A 10,010-nucleotide genomic window follows, 5' to 3' on the forward strand; every position below is an offset into this window, starting at 1 on the left:
CCCGGGATCGAGTCCCGCAACAGGCTCCCTGCTCGGCAGGAAGTCTGCTTCTCCCTCTGACCCCCCTCCCTCTCATGCTCTCTGTCTCTCATTCTCTCTCTCTCTCAAATAAATAAATAAAATCTTTAAAAAAAAAAAATGCAGAGACAGGTGGCAAATCATAAATGGGAAGGAAAAGACTACTCTAGAAACGTAACAAGACAGAGACTGAAGGATCTACTTTGAACAAGAGAGTTTCTCCCCGGGGCGCCTGGATGGCTCAGTCGTTAAGCGTCTGCCTTCGGCTCAGGTCATGATCCCAGGGTCCTGGGATCGAGCCCCGCATCGGGCTCCCTGCTCAGCCAGGAGCCTGCTTCTCCCTCTCCCACTCCCCCTGCTTGTGTTCCCTCTCTCGCTGTGTCTCTCTCTGTCAAATAAATAAATAAATAAAACCTTAAAAAAAAGAGAGAGAGTTTCTCCTCTGGAAATGCTGGGCTGGCAGCAACTAGAACATGACTCTCTGTGGACACTTCTTTCATTACCCTCTAGGGCTTCCATTTCCCCATTTGTAAAATGAGGCTTTAGACAAATGATCACCAAGAGCCTTTCCAGTTTTGATGTAACAGGTGCCCATCCAAGTATCACATGGAATAAATGTCTCAGCAGAACCAGATTAAATAAAAGCTACAGAAGCATGTCCAGTTCATACCACCAGCTGCTGACCAATTCCGACACTGTGTCAATCCCCTCATGATCCTCTGACTAAACCATACCAGTCAGAAATTTCCACTTGTCCAGTCAAGGACACTGACCCCTTGGCCACTGATTTTGCCTGAGACCATACATACCTCAGGTTGCTGCAGAACCTGGCCTTCAGTTCCAGGGTTAGTCGTATGAAAGATGATGAAGCTTGGGAGAAGTGGGAAGAAAGCAGAGAGCAGTTTAAACCAGACTTATTACATACTCATCCTGGCACATACTGATTGCCTCCTCCCCTGCCTTCCCAAATCAAATCCTCTTCTAGTGAGACTCCTCTCAATAAAAATCACCACCATCCACCTAGATGGCAGCCACAACCCAAGGCATTACCCTGAGCTCTTCCCTCTTCTTCCTGCCCCACATCCACTGTTGCACACCCCCTAACACTGCCTTAGTTCCTGTCACCAACCTGAGCTAATGCAAGAGTTTGAACTATTTTCTCCAGCCTTGCGTCCCTCTAACTCATGGTTCACACCAAACCAAAAAGGATATTTCTAAAACAGAAATCTGAGCCTATCACTCCTCTTCTTTAAGACTCAAAGCTCCTAGGATAAAGTCCAAATTCCTCACATGACCAACAAAGCCCTGCATGACTGAGCCCTGGGGCTACTCCTCTGTGGTAGACCTTCCACTATAAGCTATGTGAGAGGAATAAAAGGCAAGGCTTTAAATGATAATGATAAGAGGCAAGCATTGCAAAGAGATTCAGAAAGCAGAAGCAGGCTCCAGAGCCAGATTCCCTGAGTTTGAATCCTGGGTACACCACTTCCAGTGCAATCTTGGACAAGTTATTCAACCTCTGTGAGTTTCAGTATGCTCCTCCATAGAATGAAGACAATCATAGTACATACTTCCTAGAGATTTTCTGAGAACTAAATGAATTAATACATATAAAGCACTTAAAACAGTATCTGACAGGGGTTCCTGAGTGGCTCAGTCGGTTGAGCATCTGACTCTTGATTTCAGCTCAGGTCATGATCTCAGGGTCCTGGGATCAAGACCTGCAGGCTCCCTGCTCAGTGAGAAGTCTGCTTGTCTCCCTCTCCCTCTACCCTTCCTCCTGTTTGTGCGTACTCTAAAATAAATAAATAAATCTTTTAAAAAAACAGTATCTAGGGGCACCCGGGTGGCTCAGTTGGTGAAGTGTCTGTCTTTGGCTCAGGTCATGATCCCAGGGTCCTAGGATCGAGCCCTGCACCAGGCTCCCTGATCAGCGGGGAGTCAGCTTCTCCCTCTGCCTCTCCTCCTAGCTTGTGCTCTTACTCTTTATCTCTCACAAACAAACAGTATCTGACAATAGTAAGAGTGTAATAAATGTTAGTTGCCATTAGTTATTAATTATTACTACCTTTCTCTCTCCTCCCTTTCTGTTTTTGGCTGTTTCCCCTTCCCATTCTCACCATCACTAATACTTTCTTTTTTTAAAGATTTTATTTATTTATTTATTTGACAGAGAGAGAGACAGCGAGAGCAGGAACACAAGCAGGGGGAGTGGGAGAGGGAGAAGCAGGCCTCCCGCCGAACAGGGAGCCCGATGTGGGACTCGATCCCAGGACCCTGGGATCATGACCTGAGCCGAAGGCAGACGCTTAACGACTGAGCCACCCAGGCGCCCCACTAATACTTTCTAAGGAAAATAAAAGAGACTCTAACTCTGACTCCTGGGCTAATTCTGCAGATTGAAGTATTTACAGGGTGACAAGTAGAGAAGTGAGAAAGGAAGATTTACCCCTGAGAGGAAAAAATGACTAGTGAGAAAAGAAAATAAATAGATGCAAGAAGGCCTGGAAAAGGCTGAGGGAGTCGAGAGCCACTGGGGTTCAATTTTAAGAAGGCAGTTCAGTGTACAGCTAAACAGCAGCTTTCACACGGAGTGCCATTCCCCCCCCCACCCCGGAAGGCATCTGGAAGTATGTGGGACGTTTTTCAGGTGTCACAATGACTGGGGGTACTTCTGACATTCAGCACTCAGGAGTCAGAGATGCTAAACATCTTGTGAGGTCTGAGGGAATATCAAGTATGGAGAGCAATGTGGAAAGACATGTGTTGTGGGCTCTGAACTGGGAACTCCTTGACATTCTTAGGGAAGTATCAATAAATTTGAGAACTTACTTTAAGTACCTTTGGTTGTTAGATGGTATTCCCTTCTACTCAACACTGGGCAGAATATGGATATTGACTCTGAGTGATTACATAAACCTCCTGCCCACAGGTTATGCTCTCTTTGAATACTCTGAGCACCTGCCTCCCTCCCACTTCCACACTTGCCTGCTGCTTACCGAGTTTCTTGGAGAACTTCTCCTTCATGTGGGGAACGATGACAAAGAGGTTGTGTAGAATCGAGAGGAAAACTTCCATCAAGTTTGGGTGGGTGGCCTGCTCTGAGTGCCTCTGCAAAGAACCAGGAGAGAGAACACAGCCCACCAGGACTGAGCCTCCAAAGAAGAAAGCATCAGCAAAATTGGCATCAAATCTACAACAACAGACTAACCCCTTTCACTTGAAGGGCACAAGAAAAGCTAGAGAACCTGAAGTCACAAGCCTGCATCCAAGGCTTATATCTGCCACTTAATAAGTTGTATAAGACACACTACCTCTCTGGATCTCTGTACCAAAAAGAATAAAACAGTAATAGCACCCATCTCACACAGTCACTGGGATGATAAATTAGGTAATGACTACGAAGCATTTATCACTCCATAAACACTACCTACTTATTGTTTTATTATTACTGCTTTCTCCTTTTTCTTGAGAGGCATCTGTTAGTGTACAATGAAACACCACACTTTAGAGTTTTTGTTTTTTTTTTTAAGATTTAAAAAAAATTTTTAAGTAATTTCTACATCCAACATGGGGCTCGAACCCACAACCCCAAGGCCAAGAGTTGCACACTCCACCGACTGAGCCAGCCAGGCGCCCCCACACTTTGTTTTTAAAACCAAAGGAAAAGTGTCTGAAGAACAATACCACTGAGACCCTCAGAAGGTCCAGTTGAGTACTTGCTGCCTTGTGTCTCTCGGCCTGGCTCAGTCTCACATTCTTCTGCCCAAACTTCATGCTATCTGTAGCTCAGGGGAACCTACCATCACCAGGGGGATACAAAGGGAGTCACAGGCACTGAGAAGAAATTCTGAGAAGGCCTCCAGAGTGTCTTCCTTCTCGGCACTGGGAGCTGTAAATGGGTTCTCCTGGGCTGAAGGCTCGCTCTGGAATTCCACAGCCAACCTAAGAAATCAATGTGTAAGTATATCCACTACTACCTATACATCATAAAGGTTAGAAGCATCCTCCCAGAGAGACGCCTGTGCTCAGAGTTCAGGGAAAGTATCCCCATCAGCAGATCTGGAGAAAATTCAAGAGGCCTCAATGATGGAGGACCTGGTCCTTGGCTACCCCTTCAGCTGTGTGCTCCCCACCCCTTCTCCCATAATAATGACTGTTCTACCCTACTACATGTACTTCCCTGAACATACCATGCTACTTGCTGTTTCACGTCTCTTTGCCTTTACAGATGCTGCTCTCTCTACCAGGAATGCCTTTCCCAGATTGTGACAACTAATGAATTCCACATATATATACAAAACTGCCTCTTCCCCAGAGACTGTGGGCTCCTGTGGGCAGGAGTCAATCTGATCTTATCTTTCTACTCCCACTGTCTAGCCACAGGCCTGACACAGAGTAGATTCAAAAAACATTTGTTACCGTGAACTAAATTTTAGTCCAACAAGCATTCAGCAAACATCTATAGGGGTTCATTATTTGGGAAGAGGAACAAAGCTGAATGAGACAGAAACTCATTGTATGGTAACAAAACTTCACCAGGAGGGAATCTTTGGAAACCTCCTACTCTAGCTCCTCTTCTTCAAACCTTCTCTACACACCCCTCCACACACACACATCCCCAACCTCTGCCCCAGCCAAAGTGCTCTCACTATGCAGCAAAGCATCAGAAATCGACTATTGCTTCTAGAACTCCATCCTTAGTCTGATTCTTTCCCACCCCAACCCTCCATAATACTGCCTCAGACCACAGAGGGTTGGTCCCTCACCTGCAGGCATTTCTAAATCCCTCCAGAGTGCTCAGGAGGAAATTTCCCCTTCGAAGAATGGCCTTCTCTGAATCTCTACTGGAGGCATGACCCTGCAGTAAGAAGGAGAGAGGGGCGTCTACTAGTCAAGTACCTATTCTGTGTCCCAATCTGTGCTTGGAGGACCACAGGCCTCTTCCTCTCCCACTGGAGTCTGGCGTTCACATAAACCTAACACTTTTCAGGAGATCTTGGTTATATCCTCGAAAATCTAGTCATCTAATAACTCTTTTAAAAATGGCAGAAGGGGGAACATTAACTATCTGTCTCCCTCTGCCACAGGACTGGCTCTTGTTCTATTATATGCCGAAAGCTGTCACAGGCTGGTGGACATTAGCCTAACTGGCTCTAATGCCCATATCAGTTGCTCCAAAACACATGAAAATCCCACCCCATCAGGTGTGGTAAGCTTAGTTTCCAAAGTTAATTTTGAAAGATATAACCAGCATTCACATTACCCATATCCTTTCTGATATTTTAAGTCCATGGACCATTAAAAGCCAACAATTACAACACACTGCACATTGGTCAGATTCTTTCGAAGATTCTAATGAATCCAGCCTTAAATAATTTTGTGAGCATGTTTACCATAACTGCTTGGATGATATAAAAGACAAAGTGGTATAGTATAGTAGGTTTGGGTACAAACACCCTGGGATTTACTATACAAACTCAGATACTTGCTAGTTTGGAACCTTAGAGAAAAAGTATTTAACCCTGTGGCTTCAGTTTCCAAATCTGCAAAGATGAGGAGAAAAATCACATCTCATTATAGATGTGTGTGCATGAGAAAAAGCTATAAAGAGGCATACAAAGGTAAGACAATTATCTTCTTAAAACACATTATAGCATGATCTCCAGAAGAAACAGGCTGCATGCAGTGTACTGACCAGGGGCTTCCTGTTCAGCGGGGTCTGGGAAAAGTCTGCACAGCGGCTCAGCATTGCTTCAAGCAAGGCCCGCAGTTCCCTGTACTGCACAGGTGGAACATTCTGATGGTCCTTCCTGCAGCCAGACAGACAAAGGCAGGCTTAGGGTAAGGTAAGGGTTTTCCAAGATACCCTCAGGTTCTCAGGCAATGGGGCACAGTGTGATGGATCAGAACATGGGTCCAGGATCTGATCTGATAAAAATCCTTGCTCCAGGGCGCCTGGGTGGCTCAGTTGGTTGGGCGACTGCCTTCAGCTCAGGTCATGATCCTGGAGTCCCGGGATCGAGTCCCGCATCGGGCTCCCTGCTCAGCGGGGAGTCTGCTTCTCCCTCTCCCGCTCCCCCCTTTCGTGCTCTCTCTCTCTCTCTCTCTCAAATAAATAAAATCTTTAAAAAAAAAAAAATCCTTGCTCCAACACTTGTCTAGCTGCGTGACTTTGTGCACATTCCTCATCCTCCCTTACCCTCAGTTTCCTCATCTATTAAATGAGAGGTAATAGTAATTTCCTCATAAAAATCTTTTAAGGATCAAATTAGATAATGTATGCCAAGCACTTAGCATGACGCTTAATAGATAGTAACCCTTTTAAATGACAGCTAGGACTATTATTGCTGTTATTAAGGAGAGAGAGGGCTTTCTCACAGAGAAGGACCTCCTGGTGAAAGAAGTATTATCTAGAACTTAAGGTGCATCAAGACATGTATATGACCACTGTCCTCAAATTAGTAATAAGCTCTCTTGGGGAAGAAAGATCAAATTTGCTCTCTGTTACCTTGGTAAGAAAAACCACGATTAATAGGGAAATGTTATCAGGACTCAGACTTTATTTCAGAATAGAGAAGAACTTCCTAAGAGTTAAACTCTATAGAGGTAAAGGGGAAATTCTAGGCGGAGTGAGCTCCTCATTCTTAGAAATTATAAGCAAAGACTAGAAACTAGTTTTGGAGATTCAATCATTCTGAGTGTGGGGTAAATGTGGAAAGTAATACTTAGGGTTCATCTGAACTTTCATATTCCACAGATTCAGGGAGGCAAGAGTCATAAACTAGTCTAATAGTGAGCTCCAAGAGGCCAGAGACCAGCTCAGTCTTTTCATTTTACCTAAACAGAGCTAGATGCATTATAAACAGATGATAAATTTGAAAAGATGTTAAATGAATGAATGACTACTTGGCAGGGTATTAGGTAGTTGTATTTGTTTCCTAGGAATGCTGCAACGAATTACCATAAACCGCATGGCTTAAAACAACAGAAATTTATCCTCTCATAGTTCCAGGGGCTAGAAGTCTGAAATCAAGGTGTTGTTGGCTCCCTCTAAAGGATCTAGGGAAGAATCCTGTCTTGCCTTTTCACCACTGGTGGTTGCCAGCAATCCTTGTCATTCCTTGCCTCATAGCTGCATCATTCCACTTTCTGCCTCTTCTTCAAGTGGCCATCTGCCCTGTGTGTGTGTGTCTGTGTTACTGTATGTCCAAATCCCCCTCTCCTTATAAGGGCACTAGTCTTTGGATTTACGAGCCTGCACTGTATGACCTCATTTTAATTCAACTGTATCTAGAAAGGCCCTATTTCCAAATAAGGTCATATTCACAGGTTATGGGTGGACATGAATTTTAGAGGGATGCTATTCAACCCAGTGCAGTAACTAAAGAAAAATCTATGTCAACCCTCATCCCTGGGCCTTTTTTGAACACTGAGAGTAATCTGTTAGGCCTTCTGGGGCGCCTGGGTGGCTCAGTTGGTTAAGCGACTGCCTTCGGCTCAGGTCATGATCCTGGCGTCCCTGGATCCAGTCCTGCATCTGGCTCCCTGCTCAGCGGGGAGTCTGCTTCTCCCTCTCCCGCTCCCCCCTCTTGTGCTCTCTCTCTCATTCTCTCTCTCAAATAAATAAAATCTTAAAAAAAAAAAAATCTCTTGGGCCTTCTAACAGGCACTCAGTTCACTGTATATAGTTAAGGCTTGATTTCCCCTTTCCTTCTTCATTTCCAGAAGCTCTAAGTTTCTATCCTACACTGATTGTCAAGCCCTGGGTCCACCACCTTTAAATTCTTTTCAGCAGTTCTCATTCCTCATTCCTCCTTCCAGTTGTGCTTCCCAGAGACCCAGTGAACCACTCCACCTCAGAGGGACCACCTCAGTAAACATTCTGGGAAATTAACATGAAAAGTAAAATCATCTCAGGATTGGTAAGCAGCCTCCTACTTAGCATTCTCCACAATTCTGACCCAACCTGCTTTCCCAGCTCCTTCATGTATTACTCGCCTTCACACAACCTGCTGGCCAGACTGGCTACTGTACCCCTAAACTTTCCCACCCACATGGTCCTTCCACAAACCTAAATCTCTCTCATCCCTCTTAGCACAGCTCAACCTCACCCTCCTCCTTCCTGGAAGGTGCTACCAGTCCCTCATAGCACTGGACTTCTGGGAGACTTCTAGGTCTACAAGGGCACCTCTAATTGACACTGCTCTTCCTCTGTGCCTTTGTTACCCTGTTGGTTTACCCATCTCCCCCTCACTGGGATTCATGCCCCAGATTTAGAGATTCAAATCCAGGAAAGGACAGAGAGGGAAAGGAGACAGACTGAAGTTATTGCAATGTAAATGTCACTTTTTGTTTCCCTTTTTAGAACCAACCTAGAGTCAAATCACAAAGACTTCAATATGGTTACAGAAGAGACTATAAATATTAACAACCTTTACCATGTAAAATTAAAGGTATAGGGGCACCTGGGTGGCTCAGTTGGTTGGGCAACTGCCTTCGGCTCAGGTCATGATCCTAGAGTCCAGGGATCGAGTCCCAGGATCGAGTTCCGCTTCGGGCTCCCTGCTTCTCCCTCGGACCCTCCCTTCTCTTATGTGCTTTCTCTCTCTCTCAAGTAAACAAATAAAATCTTTTAAAAATTTAAATTAAATCAAATTAAAGGTACAGCTGACTGGCATTGAGAAGTAGATGGCGGGGAGGAGAAAGGAAAAGTTAGATGCTAATATACCTAGCTAACCAAGTAGGGAGTCAAGAGATACTCCTTGAAGTTGAGGGAACAAGAAATACAAGTCTTAAGTATACTATTTAAAGATTTTTAGATATAAAATATTAACTAGCAAAGATGCTAAGGGAATGTAGAGAAGACAAAATAATATGACCTAAATCTTTGTCTCTTACCAGTGACTCAATGAATAATGTCCTAAATTCATAAATAAAGTGACAGCATTATAAGCATATTGTTTAGATGTAGGGAGATAATCACCAGAACTGAAACCAAAATGAGTTACAGTTAGTTTCCTTTAGGAAGTGGGGACAGGGAACTGTTCTGTTTCATTATAAACCTGTATATTTTATTTTTTATTATTTGAATATATTACTTTGTTAGATTTTTAGAAGGGAAAACATGTAAATGAAATAAAAGTTATTTTATAAGTAAATATAAGTTTTCTCCATTACTTTTTTTCAAGATATCAAGCATCTTGCTAAGGAATAATTTCGCATCCTGATCTTAGGATCTCTTAGTCTTACCATCCATTTTGACATCCTTCATTCATACGCTTTCAGGAGTGAGGTGTAGAGTAGTGAACAAACTGACATGGTCCCTGATCTCTCGGAGATTATATCATAGTGGGGAGAGACACAAAACAAATGAATAAACAAGGAACTATCAAGTGTTTGGTAGGTGGGTAAACCCCCTAGCCTAATGGGTCGGTTAGGGAAAGATGCTCTGAATGCAACCTGAATGATGGGAAGAAGCCAGTTGTGCAAAGATTTTAGGGAAGAGCATTTCAGGCAGAAAAAACAATTTGGGGCGCCTGGGTGGCTCAGTTGGTTAAGCGACTGCCTTCGGCTCAGGTCATGATCCTGGAGTCCCTGGACAGAGTCCCACATCGGGCTCCCTGCTCGGCAGGGAGTCTGCTTCTCCCTCTGACCCTCCCCCCTCTCATGTGCTCTCTCTCATTCTCTCTCAAATAAATAAATAAAATCTTTAAAAAAAAAAAAAACAATTTGTAGAAAGGAAACAGGGGGAAAGTCTGGACTAAAACAAAAGATTGAGATGTTTAAAAAATTACATCCATGAAATAAATAGAATAAAATACTATTTTAAGACCTGCATGGGAGCCATAAAAAACCCTAAATCTTGCCATTTGCGACGACGTGGTTGGAACTAGAGGGTATTATGCTAAGCGAAATAAGTCAATCAGAGAAAGACAAGTATCATATGATCTCACTGATATAAGGAATTTAAGACACAAGACAGAGGAGCA

At 43.9% G+C, this 10,010-nt stretch overlaps 1 long non-coding RNA gene across 1 annotated transcript; it reads right to left on the bottom strand.

The window, feature by feature from the left end:
• Nucleotides 1-298: 298 nt before the first annotated feature.
• LOC145719373 (uncharacterized) lies at nucleotides 299-5,103 on the bottom strand. The gene is made up of 3 exons (XR_014142339.1): nucleotides 3,822-5,103; nucleotides 3,018-3,129; nucleotides 299-888 (listed from the first exon to the last, which is right to left on the bottom strand). It is a non-coding gene; the product is annotated as an uncharacterized LOC145719373 (long non-coding RNA).
• Nucleotides 5,104-10,010: the final 4,907 nt, after the last annotated feature.

Source organism: Leptonychotes weddellii, unplaced genomic scaffold (assembly GCF_054177405.1).
Source record: "Leptonychotes weddellii isolate Sample4059 unplaced genomic scaffold, ASM5417740v2 HiC_scaffold_4075, whole genome shotgun sequence".
NCBI lineage: Eukaryota > Metazoa > Chordata > Mammalia > Carnivora > Phocidae > Leptonychotes > Leptonychotes weddellii.